At 36.2% G+C, this 9,818-nt stretch overlaps 1 long non-coding RNA gene across 3 annotated transcripts in view; it reads right to left on the reverse strand.

Moving 5' to 3' along the window:
- The window catches only part of LOC138159797 (uncharacterized), a 197,687-nt gene that overhangs the window by 33,451 nt on the left and 154,418 nt on the right, over positions 1 to 9,818 (reverse strand). The window lies entirely within an intron of this gene.

The following is a 9,818-nucleotide window of genomic DNA, read 5'->3' on the forward strand; positions in this document are numbered from 1 at the left end:
AGAGAGAGAGAGAGAGAGAGAGAGAGAGAGAGAGAGAGAGAGAGAGAAAGAGAGAGAGAGTTTTAATATATGTATGTATGTATGTATGAATGTGTATATATATATATCCACATACAGGGTGTTTTATACACACAATATATAATTTATAAACACATATATCATATATTATTTTATATAGATACATATATATGTATTATTTTATTTCTGTGTATATCATGTTTGTCCAGAGTCTCCCCCTCTAGACTATGAATTCCTTGAGATCAGGGACTGCTTTTTCCTGTCTTTTTGCATCTAGTATTTAGCACAGTGCTGGTACATATGAGAAGCTTATAACACACTAGCTGACTAACTTAATAGGGGAAAAATAACATATACATGAATTGGCACATACAAAATTAGTACAAATTAGATAGAGGGCAATCTTAGAGAGGAAAAGTACTTACAGTTTGGGAAGAGGACCAGGAGAGACCTCTTGAAGGAGGCAATGACTGAACTGAGTTCTACAGAAGGGGATTATGTCAATATTCTATCATAATGGAAAATGTCCCACAAATTCCAAGTAAAAGCGGGATTTTCTATCAATTGATCAATCAACATGAATTTAGTAAGCATCTGTTATATGTCATATATTGTGCTTGGTTCTTAGAATACAAATTCAAATTGAGACAATGCATGTTCTCCTGTAGATTCTATTCTACTAAATGGGAAACAACATGATCACAAATAATTATATACAGGATACATGAAAAATATATACAACATGATTTGTCTGAGGATATTAACCATACCCTGACAACTTGGGGAAATGAGCAGAGATGGAAAAGGAATTAAGGGACCCAAGACATAGAAAGAAAGAGGCATGGATGATAGTCCATGTAAAAGCTTAGAAATGCCATGTGTACAAGCAACAGGAATATGGTTTTAGTGGGGCACAGAGTGCATGAGGCAGAGCTGGAGTCAGGGCTCTAAATGCCAAGCAAAGTTTATATTTTATCCAAAAGGCAAGGGATAGTGCTGAAACTTCTTGAGCAGAAGAGTGATCCTATAGTTGATAATCCCTTCCTGCACTTTTTTTTGTTATTATATTATTATATTATTATTAATTGTATTAATTAATTATTATATTAATTGTATCAAATCACTGGGACACTGCAGAGTCCCTTAAGTTCTATAAGAACCCAAAAGTGTAGACCAATCTAACCACACACACACACACTTACACAAAGTGAATGGAGAATGTATATTGTGCAGACTATGGTAAAGGTAAAGGCCCCAACCCCCACCATAATTATTGACAGAATTTTCAGAATCTTAAAAGAACGATCAATGGATCATTTAATCAATCTAAAGCAAACTCAGTGTGAATAAATTCCAAATCCATTTCAAAGTACAGCGGGAACTTAGCAAATCTATCATTAAAAAAAACTTTATTTTAAGAAGTACGTACTACATACTAGTCACTGTACTATGTACTGAACTTGAAGAAAAGCAGGAAAGCTAGGAGGCAGAGAGGAGGACAAATTTGGGGTTTGGAATTTCTAGATGTTGGAAGACCTGGAGATTCTTTAGATGACTGTAAGGATATGTATCAAAAACAGTAGCATCATCCCTGACAGAGTTGGCATCAGGGGCTGAGAAAAACATTCAAGACCAACTATCCACAGGAAAGAAATGTAAATAGTAGTTGTTTCTGTTTTGACTGGAAACCCTAAGGGTCTTCCCTGCCCAGATTTTTTTTTTAAATGAAAGGGGTCACTCCTTCCATTCATTTCTTAACAGCCTTAATCACCAAATGGATGTTGCATCACTCAAAGTGAGAACTCAGAAAGACCCTCACTTAAAAAGGCCAAGGTCTCCAGGGTCATCTCCAGCCCTCCTGATCTATATCTTGGCTGTGGACCCAGATGACTCTGGAGGAGAAAGTGAGGCTGGTGACTTTGCACATCCCTCCTTCAATTAAATCCAATTCACTTGTAAGTCATGACATCATTTTCTTGATGCCGTAGTCCTCTTCAAGAATGAAGAACAAAAAACAACAATTTCTAATTTCCTTTAATTTCTAATACCAACATTTGGAACTTTGGTAGACATAATAAATGCTGAATAAATGTTTTTTTCATTCATTTTTTTTCCCAGCAAAGAGAACACTCTCTATCAACTAATACCTTCTTTTATATAAGAAACCAGTTTCAAGATATCAAGGTCAGGCAGGCCTTCCAGTGACTCCACTGTATTGTCAACAACGTTAAGGAAGTCACATAAGATTCTTCCTGTACCTGTTAGCTGATTATCAAGTGTCAGATAGAACAGACCTTATTAGCGTCAGGTCTTTGTAAAGATAGATTTTTTAAGCTAACTTCAAAAAATCTTCAAATACCATAGATTGAATCATTGCCCACAAAATACCATTTTTACCCTTGTATCTGCTCTCTCTTTTATTTATTTTTATTTTCTCAATTTTGAGAAGCACATTTAAGTTTGTTTTTTTTCATATTATTTTTTTTTCTTGGTGTTCACACCATCAAGAAACACTAAAGCTTACTGATTCTCGTAAGGGAGTTACAACTTCATTGAATTAGAATATTTCCTAATTTAAATCTGCTTTATCCAACCTTTAAAGATTCTAAGTTGAAAAATGATAAAAGGATTTGATTACTAAGGATAAGCAATACCTGGAAGGGGTGGTTGGATAGTAGCAGTGAATTAGTCACTACTGCTAGAGAGTTAGAACTTTGCCTCAGGTTGATTATGTGAGTGGTGGGACAGGTTTTCTGCCTGTGGTAGATATCTTTACCATGGATTTTGACCCATCAGTGCCCCACCTGGTCTGGCACAACCACCCTAGTTATTTATTCAGCCACAGTTTCCATCCCCAGATTTCCTCTCCTAAGCCATCACTCTTCTTTTCCTTTCTTCTATTTATTGTCACCCCTCCTCTTCATCCTCTGAAGAGAGGGGAGATTTGGAAACCTCAGCTGTACTGGAGAGAAACAATCAAGGCTGTGAAGTATGTTACCTTTCTCCTAGCTATGAGACCCAGAGAGGACTGTGTTCTATGCTCTCCCCTACCACACTGTTCATGCAAATTGGGCATAACATTTTCTAGTTATAGCTCTGAGTGGCAGAATACTGGGGGAAATCACTCCAAGGCAAGGTTCATACTGTTGTAACAACAGCACTACTGAATTTCCCCTACCCCACATCACTGGCAAAATATCTCTGGAAAAACACAGGATGCTTTGGAAGCAAATTTGTTACTCAGAACCAGACGTGGAAAACACTGACTGTAACATTTTCAGCCTTTGGATTTGCCCACCCACAAAAACATGTTCTTGTCCTTGAAAACATTTTTGTGGCTGTCATGGGATGGTTGCCCAAAAATGGTTTTGACCAAAACATTTGAGTCAGTGGCTTTGTGTAGACAGAGCTTAACATAGCTAGCAAACACAATGGAGTTCTTCACTTAAGACATTGTATACTTGGGATGAATGAACACAAAGGATTGTCCTTCTCATGACTTAACTTTTGACACTTGATACAACATATCAGGTTGCTTAATGCTTGGTAAAAAGGTATGTCATACTCATGCTATAGTTAGAGATGGAATAACAGATCAGTCTCTTCATTTATTTTTTGTTTGTTTGGTTAGTTTTTACCTTAAGCAAAGCCTAAGATATTAAAATCAAAAGCAAAATAAAACTTGACTGTTTTGATAATACAGAATTGGTTAAACCTCAGTTTGCAGGGTGGGGGGAGGCAAAGAGAGGAAAAAACAATGTGAAGAAGTTAAGCAAAATGAGGTCATTAAATATGCTCACCTGCTAGCATAACATTTACTAAGTACAGGATAGTATATGCATACATATTTGTTTGGGTGTATATGTATATAAACATATACATACATATATATGTATAAGATATAGACAGAGAACAAACTTAAAATGGGGGTAAATATTCTTGATTTTCAAGAAAAAATCATTTATGTGATAAAAGATTCATTTTTAGCATTGACTAAGTGCTTCAAAGTGCTGGTTTAAATAAACATCCCACAGTTCAGATCTTTATCTAAAACTTACTTTAAGTTAGTCCAATCTTTTGAAACTTCATCAAAACAAAATTTTGCATGAAATTTCTAATACTTTCTGGTTTCAGGACAGGTTAAGAATACTGCCACAATAGATTAGCTGCTGTTTTCATTTTTTTCTGACATAATATGGAAAAAGAGGTGGTGAAAATTTAATAATATAAACTCATGTAGTTTCCCCCTTCCTTTATTTTCCTTTTCTTTTTTTATTCTTTCAAGGGGCTGCTTTGCTTTAGTTTGTATTTAGGCTGAACATTTGGATTTTTTTTTAAATTAAGCTAGATGTGTTATTTTTTTTTCTTTAAAAAAGGAAGAATTTTCTGTTTAGATTTTAAATGAGCATTTCTTTCTACTCACCCAAACCCTCCCCAGCTGGAAAGAAGAGTAGTGATAGTGAAAGTGGCAAGTGTTTCTGAAATGGGTTCAAGTGAAAGATATAGCAGGTCATAAGCAGATGAACTAGGAACAGTTGAATCACCCTTAAAGTTACAAAATATTTGATCCAGTAGAATGTTATTTACATATTTTGTTTTTATTTTTTGGGGGGCGGGGAGGCAGGGCAATTGGGATTAAGTGACTTGCCCAAAGTCATGCAGCTAATCAGTGTGTCAAGTGTCTGAGGCTTGATTTGAATTCAGGTCCCCCTGACTCCAGAGCAAATGCTCTATTCACTGAGCCACCCAGCTGCCCTGTCCAAAAGGAAAGTTAGCATAGCCCTGAATGGTAAAGTCTAAGAAAAAAAGAAGATAGGCTATACAAGAAAGTGAATTATAACTGATGGAGTTGACTCCACTGCCATCTTACATAGGCCATTGAACAATGGATAGAGACCCATTCCTAGTTAGGAAGAGAGCCCAGACTACAGTCCAAGTTGTTTTCTGATTTGGAGGCCAGCACCTTTTTTATTAGACCAAAGCTATTCGTTCAGGGGAAGCCAAAGATAAATTCATCAAGGTATTAGGAGGTTCATGCCTTGATATGCCACAAAGGAATAGTTCTGAACACATACTTAGTATTCTAATCATTTTCAGTCTCCCAGACATGGTGTATTACACTTTTCCAAAGATTCTGATCAGTACACATCCAATATCACTCTTGTCCCCTTCCTCTCATAAGTTTGATACATAAAAGGTTCCTAAGGTATAGTAGATTTTGGGTTGTATTGGCACAGGGAAAATAACAATAAAACACACACACACACACACACACACACACACACTGTCAGTTCTCTACAGAATAGGACAAGGAGCTGTCCAAAAACTTTGAATGGTCAAAATGAAAGTTCAGGGGAAAAGTCATTTTAGTGACACCAAGCTTCTACTTGGAGCAAAGGCTCTCTCTTTAAATACGAAAAAATACATGAGAGAAGAAACTGTAAATCTAATTGTTAAAGTAAAAATATCTAAGACATAAAGAATCCATTAGACCTTTGGGGGATCCTTGACAAATATTTTCCTGAACACAGCTAGATAGCAACATTGGTGGTAACCAGTTGAACCATAATATTTTTGAAGTGATGAGAACACTATACCTGGTAAAATATAAGCTCTTAGAGGGCAACACCACAAAAATATCAGAATTTGACCAATCTATACTTAGTGCTGCTATATAAGTGTCTTCAGGGAAAGTCCTATCAAATTTCACCTCTTCTTTATAGGTCTGATTGCTTCTTTGTGTCAGATATTTCAATTTATAGTAGAAACCAAGATTTATAATTTATTTTATTTGGATGTATTGATATTTTACTGTTGTTGTTCAGTCATTTTCACCCATGTCTGACTCTTTCTGTGATCTTATGTGGAGTTTCCTTGGCAGAGATACTAGAGTGATTTGTCATTTGTTTCTCCAGCTTATTTTACAGATAAGGAAATTGAGGCAAACAGGTGTAAGTGACTTGCCCAGGGGGACACTACTAGTAAGTGTCTGAAGGCAGATTTGAAATGCAGATCCCAAGCCTGTTACTCTCTCCACTGTACCATTTAGCTGCCCCATGTGTTGCTGTACAACACTGTTAGCATAGAATATATTTTTCAGTGGAAGGTGTAGTGGGGGAGTGGGACTAGACCTGTGATTTCATTGATTTTGGGAACACTCAGGAAAGTAGACTTCATTCTAAAAATGCAGATCTCTACATTCTTTGCAATTTGCAGGTTTATAGAGAGTTGCCGGTGGCACTGAGAAGTTATGAAGCTTTCTCAGAGTCTTAAGGAAGTGTGTTTCTAAAGCAAAATCCAAGCAAGTTGTTTTTCTCCCCCCTCATTCTGAAGCCAGCTTTCTATTCACTAAGTCACACTGCCTCTCTGGCTTCAACTGATAGGGAGTTATTAAAATAACACATGCACATGCACATATCCCTACACTAGTTTAGCAGGTTTCCAACTTTTCTCAGAGGTGGAAAAAAAGAGACATTTGACTAAAATTTAAACATTTTCAGGTAGCAAGTACTGCTGGGTTTCATTTTGTCTCTTTCAAGTGGCATGAAAAGCATTACAGAATTATATAGGCACTATCTGAAGTCAATCTTTCATAAAGGGATACGTTAGCATAAAACATTTTCTTGCCTTCCTAATTCTTATGCTGACATTGAAAAGTAATGCTGAGACTGCAGGGAGTGACTTTGCAAAATTCAGAACATATTACAAGTTGCACTTGGGACAAGCAGGTGTAATCCCATAAAGATAAATATAATCTAGTTACTGGCATTGATTCCTTTAGCATCTTATCAAATTCCCTGTTGTAGCAACAGCCTTATTCTGTTTTCCTATCCTACTGAACTAGTGGATGACTCAGTGCACAGACCAAGAAAATGGAGTACAATTATAGCTTTCAAAATGGTTTACGTGTAACTGCTCAAGGCTCCTCTCTCATTGGGTCCTAGCACACTAAGCTAAATGTGAGTTAACAGATTCCTAAAAATATGCCTGGGGTGAATCATCCTCTTGAAAAGAGTTCTGGAGAATGTTTACCACAAAAACGGTAAGGCATAAGACACTAGGGGCTGCCAACTTCTCTTCAGCAAATATGAGATTCACTTGCGTCAGCTGCATGCTATGTTATACCTTCCATATTTGCAGGCTATGAACTGAAAGAGCATGAATGATCCATTTAAATCCAAAACGTTGCAGACAATTTCAAAGAATTCTTCCCACGTCAATTCCCAAAACAAGATGAACAAGTGCCAATGGTGAGGTACATTAGGGAATACAGTTCACTGGGATATTTCTTTACAAATGTAAAGAAGGAATGATTCCCAAAGAAAGAAGTAAATATTTCAACAGGGGAAGAGGAAGAAGGTGTGGAAAGAGTGAACTTCAACTCAAGGTTTCCATTTTCATCACACTGAGGCACTGGAAGGAAGGCAATAGGTTGCCTGAGAGAGGCATTATGTGGCAAAAAAAAAAAAAATTTCTGAGTTATCCTAGACAAGCTTCCAAATGGAATAAAATTGACACAGCAGTTCAATCCAAATTTTCACTACCACTACTACTACCACCACAACTACTACTACTACCACCACCACCACCACTACTACTACTATTACTACTACTACTGCTACTATTATTACTACTACTACTGCCACCACAACCACCAAAATTCCTACCCCCACTTCTGTACTACCACACAAAATGAATAATGCTCCAATGATCATTACAAATGCCAATATATTTTAGTAAATACTTTAAATAAAGTATTTGTGAAACTCTTTATCTACCTTACATTATTTTACTCATTTTATCTTCACAATGACATAATGAGGGCTATATGAAGGGATCAGGAAAATATATGAAGGGATATAGGAAAAATGTACTATACATGCCCTCCCTCCTCCCTTTTCTAGCACTCTCCTTACTTTCTTACTTTTTCTCATTGCTAAAGAGCCTTGATTTAGCTGATATTGGTAAGGTTTACAGTTCTATCTTTTTTATGGTAATTTATACTTTTATGAGATAATTCAAAGGATTCAAGATGCTAGAGAAATGAGTCTCAGTGGCATATTTTCAGGGGGCTAGGTAAATATTAGTGGGGCAGGTGAGAGACTGCCTAGGACTGCTATACTGAACACATATATAACAGAAAAATATTTAATTTTCTACTGGAAACTGGATCCTGGAAAAAGTGTTTCCCTTATTGTCTGATTATAATATGACTTATAGTCTCCTATCATTCCAGAACGGGTCCCAGAAACCCTTTCTTTCAGTTAAAAGATTCCAGTAATCTATTATTTCCCAAAGGGGACTTGACATTTATAGGTTGATTTAAATGTGATTTAATCACTTTGTTTTAGTAATTTGTCACATTCATATCTATTTGGCTAACAGGTGTGTTGATGTTTATCTACAAGAGGATTAATTAGTTTTTAGGTATATAAGGGTTTTCTTCTAACTTTTTAAGTTCTGAAAAGCACACCCTTCATTAAGTAGCTGCAATATACAAGGGCAGTCCATTAAAAAAAATACAAACCCATAACTATTTGTTTTGAATGACAGCTTGAAAGATCCTCCCTTCTTTCCCCTCATTAAATATCCTTTCGTTTTGCCTACCCAAATTTCTGAAATTAAAAGAAGGTGAGGAGCAGGAAATTTTCCTTTATATAAAGGCATTGAAGTTTAGAATTCTCTAGTTAACATACAAATCTCCCAGATGCAGTAACATCAAAGTTTTATAAAAGAATTATTGAATGTCCATCTAAACTGTGCCTAGGTTGGATCTCTTGTCAAGCATTTTTTACAATAGTTTTATCTCCATTATTTTTCCCTGTGCTAGGAAATGATTCTGCTCCTAATCTTCTATCACCCTCTTACAAACCACTTTACATTCTAAACTGATGTCACCTTCAATAAAAAGTCAACTGTGCTGACAGGCACTTCTTTTTTGTATTTTAAATTAACTTATTTGTTTATAGTTTTCAACTTACTTCCACAAAATTTTGAGTTCCAAATTTTCTCTCCATCTCTCTCCTCCCCCTCATCCAAGACTACATGCATTCTGATTACCTCTTTGCCTAGTATGCCCTTCCTTCTTTCACACCCCCGCCCCCAATCCTCTTCCCTCTTATTTTCTTGTAGGGCAAGATAGATTTCTATACCCCATTGCCTATATATTTTCCAGTTTCATGTAAAAGAAATTTTTAACATTTGTTTTTAAAATTTTGAGTTACAAATTCTCTCCATTCTTCCCTCCCCACCCACACTCATTGAGAAGTCAGGCAATTCAAAATAGGTTAAATATGTGCAGTTATGCAAAACATTTCCATAATAGTCATGTTGTGAAAGATTATATTTCCCTCCATCCTATCCTTCCCTCCACTTATTCTATTTTCTCCATCTTCTCCATTGTCCCTTTTCAAAAGTGTTTGCTTCTTACTACAACCCTCTCCCAATCTGCCCTTCCTTCTATCACCCCTCCCCCTTTATATCCTTCTCCCCTTATTTTCCTATAAAATAAGATATCCAATTGAGTGTGTATGTTATTCCATCCTTAAGCCAAGTGCAATGAGAGTAAGGTTGACTCATTCCCCTTTGCCTTCTTGCTCTTCCCCTCCATTGTGAAAATTTCTCTTGCCTCTTTTAGGTTAGATAATGTACCCAATTCTATCTCTCCTTTTCTCCTTCTCCCAATATATTCCTCTCTCACCCCTTAATTTTATTTTTAGATATCATTTCTTCATATTCAACTAACCCTGTGCCATCTATCTATCTATCTATCTATCTATCTATCTATCTATCTATCTATC

Source organism: Petaurus breviceps, unplaced genomic scaffold (genome assembly GCF_028583685.1).
Source record: "Petaurus breviceps papuanus isolate PSGF00001 unplaced genomic scaffold, PetGlider_PUasm1.0 178, whole genome shotgun sequence".
Classification (NCBI taxonomy): domain Eukaryota; kingdom Metazoa; phylum Chordata; class Mammalia; order Diprotodontia; family Petauridae; genus Petaurus; species Petaurus breviceps.